The sequence below is a fragment of the Sarcophilus harrisii genome, chromosome 5, assembly GCF_902635505.1.
Source record: "Sarcophilus harrisii chromosome 5, mSarHar1.11, whole genome shotgun sequence".
NCBI classification, from domain to species: domain Eukaryota; kingdom Metazoa; phylum Chordata; class Mammalia; order Dasyuromorphia; family Dasyuridae; genus Sarcophilus; species Sarcophilus harrisii.
Window position 1 is genome coordinate 238,004,956 of NC_045430.1, and position 16,717 is coordinate 238,021,672.

Sequence of the window (16,717 nt, forward strand, 5' to 3'; positions counted from 1 at the left end):
TCTTTAAGATACAGAATCAGTAGAGATACTACTAGATCAAAGGATATGCACAGTTTGATAGCCCTTTGGGCATAGTTTCAAATTGCTCTTCAGACTATTTGGATCAGTGCACAACTCCACCAATAATATATTAGTGTTCCAGTTTTTCCCCCATCTCCTCCAACATTTATTTTCTTTTCCTGTCATCTTAGCCAATCTGAGAGGTGTGAAATGATACCTCAGAGGTTCCATTTGAATTTCTCTAATCAAGAGTGATTTAGAGCATTTTTTTCATATGACTAGAATTGACTTTAATTTTTTCATCTAAAAATTGTCCATAACCTTTGACCATTTATCAGTTGGGGAATGGTTTTCCTTCTTTTAAATTTGAGACAATTCTTTCTATATTTTAGAAATGAAGCCTTTATCAGAAAACACTGGATGGAACCCTGCCCTCCCCCCTCCAGCTTTCCACCTCCCTTCTAATCTTGGCTTTCTTGGTTATTTGCACAGTTTAAAAAATAATATAATCAAAATTATCTATTTTGAGTTTCATGATGTTCTCTAGTTCTTTGGCCACTAATTTCTTCTTTCTCCACAGACCTGAGAGGAAGACTATCCTTTGTCCTTGTAATTGCTAGTATCATCCTTTATGTCTAAATATTAATCTATTTCAACTTTATCTTACTATATAGAATATTAGATGTTGGTCAGTGCCTAGTTTCTGCCATAGTACTTGCCCAGAAATTTTATTCATGTTTCTAACTCTACAAAATAATTTCTTGACAGTTTGGTTGGCATGGCACTGAATAAGAATATTAATTTAGGTATAATTTTCACTTTTATTATACTAGCTTGACCTCCCCATGAGTACTTGATATTCTTTCAATTGTTTAGATCTAACTTTCTTTGTGTGAAAAGTATTTTTAAATTGTGTTTGTGTAGTTTCTAGCTTTGTCTTGGCAGGTAGACTGCCAAATATTTTATATTATCTATGGTTAATTGAAATGGGACTTTTCTTTCTATCTCTTTTTTGGACTGTGTTGATAGTATATAGAAATGCTAATGATTTATGTGGGTTTATTTTATATCCTGAAACTTTGCTAAAGTTGTTAATTGTTTCTAGTAATTTTAGTTGATTCTCTAGTATACTAAGTATACTATCATATTATCTGCAAAGAGTGATAATTTTGTTTCTAATTTGTCAGTTTCCTTTTCTTCTCTTATTGCTAAAGTTAACATTTCTTGTATAACATTGAATAGTATTAGTGATAATGAACAACCTTGTTTCATCCCTGGTCAAATTGGGAATGGTTCTAGTTTATCTCCATTACATTTATCCTGCTGATAGTTTTAAGTAGATGCTATTTATCATTTTAAGGAAAACTCCATTTATTCCTATGCTTTCCTAGTGTTTTTAATAGGACTGGGTGTTGTATTTTATAAGATGCTTTTTCTGTATCAATTGAGATAATCATATATTTTATATTAGTTTGATTATTGATATGGTCAATTATGCTGTTAGCTTTCCTGGTATTGAATCAGCCCTGCATTCCTGATATAAATCTTACTTGGTCATAGTATATTATCCTGGAGATGTTGCCATAATTTCTGTTAATATTTTGTTTTAGATTTTTACATCAATATTCATTAGGGAAATTGGACTATAATGTTCTTTTGCTGTTTTGGTCCTTCCTGAGTTAGGTATCAGCGAATATATGTGTCACAAAAGGAACTTGGTAGGACTTCCTCCTCTATTTTTCTAAAAAAGTTTATATAGAATTGGAATGAATTGTTCTTTAAAAGTTTGGTAGAATTCACTTGTAAATCCATCCTGGGTTTTTTTTTCCCCCTTAAGTAGTTCATCAATAGCATGTTCAATTTCTTTTTCTAAAATAGTGTATTTAGATATTTTATTTCCTCCTTTGTTAATCAGGGTAATCTATATTTTTTTAAGTATCTATCCATTTCATTTAGATTATCAAATTTATTGGCAAGCAATTGGGCAAAGCAACTCCTAATTATTACTTTAATTTCCTCTTCCTTGGTGCTAAGTTCATTCTTTTCATTTTTTGATAATGGTAATTTGCCTTTCTTCTTTCCTTTTTGTAATCAAATTAAGCAAAGGCTGATCTATTTAGCTGTCTTCCCCTAAAACCAATGCCTAGTTTTGTTTATTAATTTAATAGTTTTCTTACTTTCAACTTAATTAATTTCTTCTTTGATTTTCAGAATTTCAAGTTTGGTATTTAATTGGGGATTTTTAATTTGTACTTTTTCTAGCCCTTTTAATTGCATACCCAAATCATTAATTTTCTCTTTTTTTATTTTATTCTTGTAAGCATCTATCTAGTGATATAAATTTTCCCCTAAGAACTGCTTTGGGTGAATCCCATAAGTTTTGATATGTTGACACATTATTTTCATTCTCTTGAATGAAATTCTTGATTGTTCCTATAATTTGATGTTTGATCCACTAATTCTTTAAGATTAGATTTCTTAGTTTCCAATTACCTTTTGGTCCATTTTCCATTGTTATTTATTGCAAGTATTTTTTTTTGCCTCATATTCTGAAAATGATGTACCTACTTACTATATCTTCCTATCTGCATTTGATTGTGAGGTTTTTAATATCCTAGTATATTGTGAATTTGTGTGTAGGTGCCATGTATCATTGAGAAAAAAATAGATTCCTTTCTATCCCCAGGGAAGTTTCTCCAGAGGTCTATACTTAACTTTTCTAAAATTGTATTCAGAACTTTAACTTCTTTCTTGTTTATTTGGTGGCTAGATTTACCTAGTTCTGAAAGAGGGAGATTGAGATCCCCCACTGGTATAGATTTGCTTTCTATTTCTTCTTGAAACTCACTTAACTTCTCGGAGAATTTGGATGCTTTAACACTTGAATGTATGTTTATTATTACTCAATCTTCATTATCTTTGGTGTCCTTTAGCAAGATGCAGTTTCCTTCCTTATGTCTAGTAATTACATCTATTTTTGCTTTTGCTTGATCTGAAATCAGGATCCTAACTCCTGCTTTTTTTTTTTTTTACTTATGTTGAAGCATAATAGGTTGTCCTTCAGCCTTTTTCTTTTAGGTATCATTTTGCTTCAAATATGTTTCCTGTAAACAACATATTGTAGGATTCTGTCTTTTAAACCATTCTCCTATCCGCTTCTGTTTTATGGAAGAGTTCATCCCATTCACATTCACAGATGAGATTATTAATTCTGTGTTTACTCCCATCCTATTTTCCCAAATTATACTTTTCTCTCTCCCTTCAGCCTTTCCCCGCTCATTATGTATGCTTATGACCACTACCTCCCTCAATCTGACTTACCTTTTTTAGTCCTCTCCCTTTTTTATCCCTTTCCCCTTTTACTTCTGTCCTCCCTTCTATTAGCCACCTCCTTTCCTTTCTCCTTTCCTTTCCTACTATCCTATAGGGTGAGACAAATTTCTATACCAAACTAAATTGTATGTCATTCTCTCTTTAAGTTAAATATAATTAGATTAAGATTTGAACAAGGTACATCTTCCTCCCTTCTTTTTCTCAAGTATAATAGGTCTATTTTTTGCCTCTTCATGTGATGTAATTTACCCCATTTAGTCTCCTTTTTTTTCTTCTCTTTGTATAAACTCTTTTTCAATCACAATTTCTTCTTTATATTTATTTATCACATTAAAGTCACATTATAACTACACCCTTTAAGGTATAATCCTTCTAATTGCCCTGACAAAGATATAATTTTCAAGAGTTACAAGTATCTTCTTTCCATATAGGGATGTAAACATTTTAAAGTTTACAAAACTTTTTTTTCTTTTGTTTATGTTTTTATTCTTCTTTTAGGTCTTGTATTTGGAGATCAGATTTTCTGTTCAGCTCTGGTCTTTTCCTCAGAAATGATTGAAAATCCACTATTTCATTGAATGTCCATATTTTCCCCTGAAAGTTGTTGCTTTATTTTGATGGGTTATTGATTCATGGTTATAGTCCAAGGTCCAGTGCCTTCCAGAATATCATATTCCAGGCTCTTGAATCCTTTAAGGTAGAAGCTGCCAGATCTTGGGTAATCCCTGATTGTGGTTCTTTATTATTTGAATTTTTTTCTGGTACTTTGAAGTATTTTTTTCCTTGATCTGATAATTCTGGAATTTAACTATAATATTCCTTGGACTTTTCATTTTGAGATCTCTTTCAGAAGGTTATTAGTGGGTTCTTTCAATGACTATTTTACTCTCTGATTCTGGGATATCAGGACAGTTTTCCTTGATGATTTCTTGCAAGATGGTGTGTAGATTTTTTTTCCATCATGACTTTCAGATAGTTAAATAATTTTTAGATTTTCTATCCTACATCTATTTTTCCAGGTCAGTTGTTTTTCCAATGAAATATTTTATATTTTCTTTTATGTTTTTACTTTTAAATTTTTCATTTGACTCATTCTTGATTTCTCATTGTCATTCACTTTCATTTGTCCAATTCTAATTTTATTGAATTATTTTCTTCACTTAGCTTTTTTGCCTCCTTTTGCATTTGACTAATTATACTTTTAAAGGAGTTGTTTTGTTCAGTGTAATTATTTTTATTTTATCCAATTCTATTTTTTATTTTAATTTTTTATTAAAGCTTCTTATTTTTAAAACATATGTATGAATAATTTTTCAACATTAACTCTTGCAAAACTTTGTGTTCCAATTTTCCTTCCTTCCCCTCACCCCCTCTCCTAGATGGCAAGTAATCCAATATATGTTAAACATGGTAAAACTATACGGATTTTTAAAAAATCCAATATATGCATACATATTTATACAATTATCTTAGTGCACAAGAAAAATTAGATCGAAAAGGGAAAGAAATGAAAAAGACAATAAAATACAAGCAAACAAAGAGTGAAAATGCTATGTTGATGATCTACACTCATCCTCTTTCTGGGTGTAGATGTCTCTTTTCATCACAAGATTATTGGAATTGACCTGAATCATCTTAATGTTGAAAAGAGCCATGTCCATCAGAATTGATCATTGTATAATTTTCTTGTTGCTATGTACAATGATCTCCTGGTTCTGCTAAGGTCATTTAGGATAAGTTCATGTAAGTCTCTTCAGACTTCTCTGAAATCATCCTGCTGATCATTTCTCATAGAACAATGATATTCTATAACATTCATATGCCATTATTTATTCAGCCATTGTCCAACTGATGGGCATCCACTTAGTTTCCAGTTTCTTGCCACAAAAATTTTCGCACATGTGGGTCCCTTTCTCTCCTTTAAGATCTTTTTGGGATATAAACCCCAGTAGAGACACTGCTGGATCATAGTGTATAGATGTTTTAAGAACCCTTTGGGTATAGCTCTAAATTGCTCTCCAGAATGGTTGAATCAATTCACTACTCCACCAACAATGTAATAATGGCCCAGTTTTCCCTCATCCCCTTCAACATTCATCATTATCTTTTTCCTGTCATTTTAGTCAATCTGAGAAGTGTGTAGTGGTACTTCATAGTTATTTTAATTAGTTCTGATCAGTAGTAATTTAGAGCACCTTTTCATATAACTAGAAGTGATTTCAATTTTTTCATCTGAAAATTATCTGTTCATACCCTTTTACCATTTATCAATTGGATAATGGCTTAAATTCTTATTTGAATAAATTATCTATATATTTTAGAAACGGGGCCTTTATCAGAATCTTTGAATGTGAAAAAGTTTTCCCAATTTATTGCTTCCCTTCCAATCTTGTCTGCATTAGTTTTGTTTGTGCCAAAAACTTTTTAACTTAATATAATCAAAATTACTTATTCTGTGTACAATAATGAATTCCAGTTCTTCTCTAGCCACAAATTCCTTCCTTCTCCACAGATCTGAGAAGTAAACTATCTTTTGTTCTTCTAATTTTCTTATAATGTCACTCTTTATGTCTAAATCATCAACCCATTTCAACCTTATCTTGGTATACAGTGTTAGATGTGTATCAGTTCCTAGTTTCTGCCATACTAGTTTCCAATTTTCCCAGCAGTTTTTGTCAAAAAATTGAATTCTTATCCCCAAAGCTGGGGTCTTTGCCTTTGTCAAACACTACTATTATCATTGACTATTTTGTCCTGTGAACCTAACCTATTCCACTGATTGACTACTCTGTTTCTTAGTCACTACCAAATGGTTTTGATGACCATTGATTTATAATATAGTTTTAGGTCTATGCCATGTCTATTTATCAGTAGTAGTTTTCTTCTGTATATTTTTCCCATTTCATCAAATTTACTTTTTAAGGAATTATTTTCTTCAGGCAATTTCTGTGCTTCCTTTTCTGTGGTGTTGACTTTCCCCAAAAAAACTTTCATAACTCTTCTACAGTGCTTTCATTTCTTTCCCCCATTTTCTTCTGTTTTTTAGTCTTTTTGAACTCTTCCAAGAGAACCTTTAGAATGGGAGACCAGTTCATAATTTCCTTTGAGAATTCATTTGCTGCCATTTTGCATTTGCTGTCCTCTTCTGGATTTGTGTTTTGGTCTTCCCTTTCTCATAGTAGCTCTCTATGGTCAGAGCTTGCTTTGCTCATTGATTCATATTTAAAGCTTGAGGTCTGCTCTAAAGGCATAGAGGAGATTGTCCCAAGCTTCCTATGCAGAGCCACCGGAGTTTCTTACTGAAGCCAGTGCTGCAGATTTCCCCACTGAGTAGCCTGGTCAATGCTGGGTTTCAAGGGCTCATAATTTGCCTCCTGTAGTGGTGTTGGAGGTCTCACACTTGGTCTGCTGATCTGATCTTCTAAATCACTACAGAGTAACAAAGGCTGCTTGTATTTTGGCTAAGAGCCTCACAAGATTCCTCATCAGACCTCCCCACGCCACTCCAATGCTGGTCTAGCATTCTCCTCTGCCCTGTTGAGACAGAACTTTCTTGGATTCCTTCTACAATATCTTAAGCTGGCAAATTATTATAATCTGAATAATTATGTGTTCTGTCACTGTTAAATCCATTCATGGTCTTGATCTAATGTTGATTCTGAGGAAAGCCAGAAAGAACTCAGGAAATATCTTTTCTACTTTCTTCCATCTTGTTTCTGCCCTTTGGCAAAATGCTTTCAAGAAAGAAAATAATAGAAAACCTAGGACTTTCTTCAGTATGACAAGTGGCATTTATCTAAGATCAAAAGCCAGCCTTATATGTAATAGGGATGAATTAAAATCCCTTCCGACAAAATCAGGAAAGAGCAAGGATTCCATTTTCACCACTTTCTATTTTATATAGTACTTGAAGTTCTGGCTGTAGCAGTCAGACAAAAAAAATGAGGAATTAAGCACAGGCAAGCAAGATGATAACTTGTCCACAATGATATCATGGTGTTCTTGGAGAACCCTTGAGAGTCAACAACAAAAAAATAATAACCTCATCAAATTTGTAGGATAAAATAAACCTACCTAAATCATAAGTATTTTATATTTTACAAATGAAAATCAGCAGGAAGAAAAAATAGAAATTCTACTTCAAATAACTATAAATTGAATAAAATACTTCAGAACTTAGCTGCCAAGGTATACACAAGAATTATATTAATATATACTATAAAACCGTTCTTATCCACAAATACAGGGCAGATCTAAATAACTGGAACACTATTAATTTCTTGTAAGTAGCCTAAGCCAATATTAAAAAATAATACTTCATTTATTAATTTGCTTATTCAGCACCACATCAAACTAACAAATGACTAACATAGAATTAGAAAAAATAATAACATTCATTTGGAGTTATAAAAAGTCAACCATCTCAAAGGAAATATTAGGATAAAAGAAGCATAGCAGGACAAAACCCCAAACTATACTATAAGGAAATAATCATCAAAATAGTTGATACTGGTTAAGAAATAGCGAGGTATGTCAAGGGAAAAAAATGTATAATATAGAGAAAGAAATGAGCAGAGCAGCTTAGATTTGAATAAATCCAAACATTCTAGTGATTGGACTAAGTACTCACTATTTAAGAAAAAGATTATTGGGAAAACTGGAAAGCAATCTGTTAAAAACTAGGTATAGACTAACATCTTATACCAAGATAAATTCTAAACAGGTACATGAATTAAATGTAAAGGATGACATCATAAACAAATGAGAGGAGCATGAAAGAAAATACCTTCTGTATCTCAATGTAAAAGAATAATTTATTAACAAATAAAGCATAGAGATTGTTATGGGCCAGAACTCTGAACTTGAAACAAAGGATCCTTACAAGGTACTAAGTCAGTGGAATTGATGGAGACGATAGTTATCTAATTTAGCATGGTCCAGTATGATTGATTTAATCCTACAAGGAGATGTTATGGGCCAGAACTTGAAACAAGGTACTAAGTGGAATTGAGGAGACAATGGTTAAATCTAGTTTAGCATTGATTTAATCCTACAACAAATAATGGTTTCCTAGTGATATAATGATTGGTTTGTACTCATTGTGGGGCATATAAGCTAGAAGCCTCAGCCAGGGAGATTCAGAGACATGCAGAGAGAAGGCAAAGAACTGGTGGCAGGAGCTTAAGCTCTCAGAACCAAAGGTAGAAATTCAATTCAATCTTCAATCTTCCTGGAGGCTGGCCTGGACTCCTGCACTTCCCCCACTGAGACCAAGGCCAGACTGAAAGGCTCTCCAGAAAGCTGCCCAGTCCAGGAAGGAGATAATAAAGGATCTGGACTCTAAGAAATCTAACCAGGCCCCAGGAAAAGAGAGAAGACTTTGAAGGAGACAATAAAGGATTTGGACTTTAACACCTGGCTGTACTTGTGGTGATTACTGAACTGAAATGAAGGCTGTGTCCAGAGACCCCAAGGAAATCAAAACAGAGAACTTTACAAGAGATCACAAAAGATAATATGAACAGTTTTAATTACATAAAATTAAAAAGGTTTTTTTTTTTTTTTTGTACAAATAAGACTCAATGCAGCTAAAATTTGAAGGGAAACACTAAAATAAGAGAAATATTTGTAGCAAGTTTCTCCGATATAAATCTCATTTCCAATGTAAATACATAAATGATTCAAATTTATAAAAATAAGAGCCATTTCCTCATTAGCAAATAGTCAAAACTACATAAAATTAGAAGAAAGTTTTCAGAAGAAATCCAGGCTACTAATTTGTTTTCTTTCCACTGCTTTAGTCATGTCGGACCTTTTGTGATTTTGGGGAGATTATTTTGTTGTTATTGTTGGTTGTTGTTTGATGCTTGTTTTTGTTTTTTATAATGTTACTAGAGGAATTTGCCATTTCCTTCACCAGCTCATTTACAGATGAGAAAATTGAAGCAAATAGAAGTGTCTTTTCCAGGATCACATATTGTAAGTGTCTGAGACTGGATTTGAACTCAAGAATATAGACCTTCCTAATTTCAGGCCCAGCATTCTATCCACTGAACCATTTAGCTTCCCATAGCATAAATGAAATGTTCCAAATTAAATTTATTCAATAAATTAAAATTAAACAACTCTGAGAGTCGTTTTCACATTTAACAAACTGTCAAAGTTGACAATAAAAGAAAATTACAAATATTGGAATGACTGTGAGAAAACAGGTATATTAATACATTATTAGTGGAATTGTGAACTGGTCTAGCAGTTCTGGAAAGCATTTTGGAACTATGTCCAAAATGTAACTAAACTGTGAATATTTTTTGCTCCAAAAAATCTACAAATAGTTCTATCCCCCAAAGCATATACATTTTTAAAGAAGTATGAAGGAACTCATAAGTACAACAAAATTTATACCTACATTTTTGTAATGGCAAAGAAATAGAAAATAAGTGGGTTCTTATCAGTTTGGGAGCTGCTAAACAAGTTATGGTATATGACTGTAATAATAAGCTATTGTTCCACAAGCAACAATAAAGAGGATGGGTTCAGAGAAACTTGGGGAGATTTGTAGGAAAGATTCAAAGTGAAGCAAAGAGAACCAGAAGAAAAATTTATACAATAAACTCAACTTTATAAAAATACTTCTGAAGGAATTAGAATTTTGATTAATGTGATAATCAACCATAATTCTAGAGGACTTATGATAAAAAAAATGCTACCTACTTTCTAGTATAAAGATGATGTCCTTAAAGAATATATATGTTTTGGATATGACTAACATAAAATTTATTTTGTTTGACTATGCATATTTGTTATATGGGTGTTTTTCTTTTTCAATGAATACAATTAAGAGAAAAGGAGAAAAAATGAATTTTTGTTCATTAAAAATTTTAATTTGAAAAGTAAAAAAGTCAGAATAATATGAATGAAATAATAAATGAGAAATTAAAAAGTTTTAAAAGGTAAACTTTTAAACTAGAATTTAATAAACTAGAAAAGAATTTTCTTTTAAAAATGTTTTAAGAAACAAATAGGTTTTAATAAAGTGGGTAGAGCATTTTTATTTAAAAGTATTTATTATATTATATTATATATTATTATATTATATATTATATAATAATATATTATAATATATAATATATAACATATAGTATAATAATTATATATAATATATATAATATATTATATTAAAAGTATATTCTAACCACATTTCAGTCCTAGATTATTTGTGATAATAGATAATAGTGACCAAATATAATTGCAATCTATAGATAATACAAAAATTCCACTTACTTTTTAGTTTTAATCTCTTTCCTATCAAACTTTCCATAGATTTGCTAACAATTAGAAAAATATTTAGTGAATTTTGCTAATTATTTGCTATTTTCTCCTGTGGTAACTCTAATGAGCAAAGAATGGTAAGTGAAGAAATAATCTACAAAAACACCAAACTTCAATAACATCACCAAGGTTTATTACCTCAATAAAAGTGACAGTTATTCATATTCCTTTTATGTAGTTGTCGCTGATTTTATTTCCACTCATCCATGATATGTATACTATCTTTCACAGTTCTTTAAATGAGGGGTACAATGGCAATGCCAAACAAGAATCAAGTTATATAGTCCTGCAATAGCAAAAACAAACAAACAAAACTGTATGATAGTGCCATATAGAGAAAATAAAGTATTCTCTAATCAATCTTTAAAAGGATGTGAACCTTGGTGAGGTCCAGGCTTTGAGCTTTGGCACTGGAGCATTTGGTAATAGTCAGGGCACATGCTTTAGGGATTATGTTTATTTTATTTATTTATTTTTTTGATTATGTTTATTTTAAGGAGAGAAAGGAGGTCTAATACACTAGGAAATGTCACTGTATGCATCAGTGTGACACTGAATTTTTAACATGAATAATTATTACATGAAACGATGATGTGCGAGTTCTTTTGTCTTCCTATGTTACACAAAGGAATTTCCCAAATTATTCCTTCAAGATGGAAGTAAAGATGAAAGGAAGTTGTGAATTTCAAGAATAAAAATGAATGAGTAATTGTGTGAGCTCGAGCGAGTTCTTTCAATGCTCTTGTCATGATGAGATTAAATGACATCTCAAAAGTCCTATCCAGCTCTTACATTCTATCATTATTTTGAATAAATAATATGGAGCTTGTTCGCTTAGGTGAGAAATAGAATACCTAGTGCTGGTAGGCTGAACCCTGATCAGCTGCCTAGTAAGCCACAAGGTGCAAGGGACACTAGGTTAAATAAGGATGCATCTTTTACCCTTCTATCCTCATTGCAAAAAGCAACTTCAATTGTGTACTTTTGTGATCATTCATTAACATCAACCAGGTCAACAAAGGCCAGTACATTAATGCACAAATTTTGTTCTTCACATAACAAAAACAGATGCAAAGGAATTGGAGATAGTCCAGAGGAATCTAAACCCGTAAGATGAAATTTAAAAGGAATAAATGACGATTGTAAAGGTAAAGATAAGAAAGCATGACTAGACCATAACTCTGGGGGGTGGGGGGGGATGATCTGGGATTTTAACATATTGAAAGCATTAGGAGAACCATGGCTGCAATTTGAAAAAAAAGGCAAATTTGGGGTTTGAAGTATAGAAACCTCTCTAATCATTAGATATGTTCAAAGGGGCTATTTTGTGGGATAAGAAGTTAACTTTTCGAGCAGATCAATCATTTAATGATCTCTAGACAAGATGCTTGTCTAAGGATGAATTAGTCTAGATGAGCCTCTGTTCTGCCATCTCTGATATTCTATTTGTCAATGATTCCATAATTGTAGAATCTAATACAGAAATTGGAAGTAGAGAAAGGTGATAGTCACTTAAACTGAAAAATTTTGAACCCAAGAATCTTTAAATAGTCTTTCATTATACTATCAAAGAGGTTGCCAAGAAACCAAGAATATAATTTTAGACTCTGATGGTTAACAAGAATAAACATTTTTGAAGACTCTATTCAGAGAACTGCAATAATGATGAAGATGACGATGATGATAACAATAAATGGCTAGCATTTTATTTAGAGTTTTAAGGTATATAAAGTGTTTTTCTTCTGTGATCTTATTTCTCCTCACAACAAGCCTGTGAAGTAGGTGCTATTACTATGCTCATTTTATAGATGAGAAAATTGAAGTTTTGAGATGTTAAATGATTTACCCTGAGTCAAACAACTAAGTATTTTAGGCATGTTTTGAATGTAGGTATTTCTATCATGGACAATTTATGATCTTGAGGAACTTTCACTTTTATAGGAATATAAGACACCCATTCTGATAGCTAGAATATATCTTCTTACATGATTGGTGGATTGGAAAGTTACAAAACAAACTGCTCAGAAGACAGATTATTATTGACAAGAGGGATCATGGAAAGATTTGTGGAGATAGTAGCATTTGAGTTGAATTTTTAAAAATAACAAGGTATCATCACCTGCTTGATTAGAAGGACCCAGGAGTAGACCTAATTGAACATTGAATTCAGCAAAAACTAGATAAATATCAGGTAGGTATTTATTGATAGAGAGATATTGGCATTGTATCATTGTGCTTTTCTATTAGATATTCAGTCTTATGAGGATAGCAAGCAAGGATAAATTTAATCTAACCATCTGGATGGGGTTTGTGGATTGGAGACTATTGGCCAATATGGAGTCCCATTGTGAGGTTGGAGGTGTCAATGTTCTTATGTCCCGACCATGTAGAACTAACAACATACTCTGCCCCTCCAGTTTCATTTTCACAGGTCTTCTTTCCTAGAGGACGGCCAGAGTTGAATTTTATTACTCTTTGTATTCCCCAGTAAATATTTGTTAAGTAAATTAATCCAGTCAATTAATCCAGGCCAAAAGTCTTTTTGCCTACTTAAAATCATCACATTTATCAAATACAAAAATCAGAATGTCTAACAGAGAAGGATAAAAAAATAAACTGGAATAAAGAATCCTTTAAAAGAAATGGAATTTAACAGATATTTTAAACTGAAAAATTAAAATGCAGAGGATGGCAAGACGCACCGTCAGAACTCTGAAAGGCTAATACAGGCCTAAGAATATAGGTTATTCTGTTAACATAGCCCCCTCAAAATGAGACTGACTGAGGTCAAGGTTATAGGGGTAAGAAAGGGCAACTGAGTAGGCAGTGTGATCATCCCTGATACCAAGGAAAGGATTTAGAATTCCCTTTCAGTAAAAGAAAAGTCCATGAACGCTGTGCTTCTAGTATGATTTCTTGGCAACTGATCAGTTTGGCAAACTGATCAATTCTTTTTCCCCTCCTGTTAAAAACTTATTCACATTATTGTTTTATAAGAAACGATCAGCAGGATGATTTCAGAGAGGCCTGGAGAGACTGACATGAATTGATGCTAAATGAAATCAGTAGAACCAGGAGATCATTGTATATAGCAACAAGAAGGTTTTTCAAGGGTCATGGTTGAAAAAATTATCCTTGCATATATGTTTGGAAAACAAAAAAACTTTAACAAAAAACTCATTCACAATAATGGAAGACTCAGATGGTTCTTGGAAATTAAATGGCACCATACCTCTTACAAAGCTACCCCCAACTGGCAAAGAGAAGAGGCCCAATGATTGACTTTTTTAATCTTCCTTTATACATATGAAATGAAATCACTGGCATCGATAATCTTTGCTTTGTCTGTGGTAAGTAATTTTTACTTGTGGGTTTGGAGATTTGTCCTGAGTTTTAAGCTTTTTAAGGCAATTTACAATTTAACTCTTCCATAACTTTATATTTAGATTACTCCTTATGGGTTCCCAAAAGAACATATGCTTTCCTTGTTCATGCATATACCAAATCAACAGAGTTTTCATTTTGAAATTTCTATCACACATGACACAACACACTCTAATTTTAAAAAAGTAATTTGTACATGAAGTGACTGATTCATTTTGCTATAAAGCACGATTTATGTTTTTGACTCGAGGGCTGTTTCTGCCTTTACAAAAGAAATAAAATGACTTAGAAAGCTAAAAAGAAAGCTTTTGTTACATATCTTGCAAGATTATTTGGAAAAAATATTATTTAAAAATACACAGAAAGCACCAAATTCTCAGTAATTTTCATGAAGAATTGGTATTTATTTATCAGTACATAAATATTTGAAGACTTAGAATTGTACTAATCTTAGCCTTCTTTTCTTGTATGTTATTGTTCTCATTCATTTCAGTCATATCTGACTCTTTGTGACCCTATTTGGGATTTTCTTGGCAGATAATGGAGTAGTTTGCCTTTTCCTTCTCCAGCTCATTTTACACATTAGGGAACTGAGGGAAACAGGGTTAATGACTTGTCCAAGGTCACACAACTAGTAAGAATTTGAGGCTGGGTTTTAACTCAGGTGTTCTTGACTTCAGGCTTGGCCTTCTTTCTACTCTGCCACTTAAGTTAGCCAATTATCTCATGTGTATATTTTTAAAGAGTAGTAATAATAGCTGCCCTTTTAGTAATGTTTTACATAGTACTCTTAGGTTTATGAAAAGCTTTACATTAACTAATTGGACAGTTTATGGTAGTGTGCCATTCTCTTTTCCATCTTTCCCTCTCTTGCATCATTTTCATTAGTATTTAATCAAATCATCATTTTGCATCTGAGAAATAGTCAAACGCCTCTATTTGATATTCCAGACAAAGGCATTTAGTATTGGCTTTCCTCTGGCTATGAAGCTATTATTGTGAATAAATTCTATGCTTTGTGAAATCTCAGAGTCTATATGGCATGAAATAGTGTGTCATATTTACATAATAGACAGCAAAGAATAGTTCCTCCATTATATAGACAGTTCAAGTAAAAATTATGATATCAGGGAATATAGTGAGAAGGCAATAAGGGATGATGACTAAGAGGACGTTTCTTAACAGAACGTTGACCAAAAGCCATATTTATGCAAAAGTGTGTGCGTGTTTGTGTGTGTGTGTGTGCATGTAAGCATGCACAATTTCAAGCTCCATCACATTGATCTGCAGTAAGAAGTACAAATGAGTTATAAGGGAATTTGCATGGATGTGGGTAGCTTTGTCTTTACTGCCCAATTCAATGTCATATCTTCAAAATGATTCTGGAATGAGAATCAGTTTTAAAGAGAAAGGGTGGGTCTGGACTGACCATTTGAACCATTTTCATAGGTCACTGATGAATTATGCAGATTAATAAGATAAAGAAGCAGGAACCAATGTGCTCTAACAGAAAGAACTCTGATGCGGGTTCTGAGGATCAGGGCTCAATCCCAGCTCTGCCATGCTACTATGGTTGGACAAGGCATTTCATTTGTGGGAAACTCCTTTCCTCCCGCATATGCCTGCAATCCCAGAATCTGACTCTCTCCAGACTATGGACCAATTTAGAAAGTCTGAATAGAGAGAAAGGTCTTTTTGGAGGATGTGGTGTTGAGTTTTGTACTGACATAACCAAAGGGGGCTAGAGCAGGGAGGAAACTTGTTGCAGTAGAATAAACATTTGCTCCACAGTCTAGAGTCATGAGTTCAATTCATACTTTTCAACTCGAATGTTTACTACTGGTATGAGTATGGACAAGTCATATAATCTCACCAGACCTCAGTTTTCTTCTCTGTGAAATGATCTCTGGGGTTTCTTTCTAATTCTAGATCTATGATCCTCTTATTAGCACACTAATCTAGGACACCAGACCCTAGATATATCTGCTATGATTAAGTCTGATAAAGAGTTAGTACAATTCCTTGCATTCAAAGTCAATTTGACTAGTTTTGTCTATTTGATCCTCTTTTCTCTCAATGGCCAGGATTCTTTTTTTTTTTTTAATTTTCCAACAGTATTTTATTTTCCAAATGAGAATACTTTCCAAATATTCCAAATAGTTTTTTTGAATATTTTGTGTTTAGGGCAAGGATTCTTAACCTGGCATCTGAGAACTTGGGCATGTGTTTTATTTTTGTTTTTTAAAATTATGATGATCAAATTTCATAATTCTTTTCCTTTGTAATCCTATATATTTATTTTATACATTTTAAAACATTGTTTAAAGCTTCACCAGACTGTCCAAGGGGTCCATGATACAAAAAATAATTGAAAAACTCTGCTCTAGGGTGAAGGGTCTGAGTAACTAGCTTAATCACCTACATATCACTCTTCTAAATCCTTAACACCTCCTCCTTCCACCATCCTTCTCCCCACCAAAATATTATTTCTCTCTATCTTGGGCTTCATGGGACATCTTTAGGTGACAAAACTATCTTGTCCAACCTTCCATATAAGTCTGGAAAAGAGGCCTTATGAAAAGTGTACTCAGAAAGAGCAACGAGGACCACAGAGATTAAATGATTGGGCTCAGTTTAGTTGGCCAGCTGCTGTCCTTCCTTTCACTAT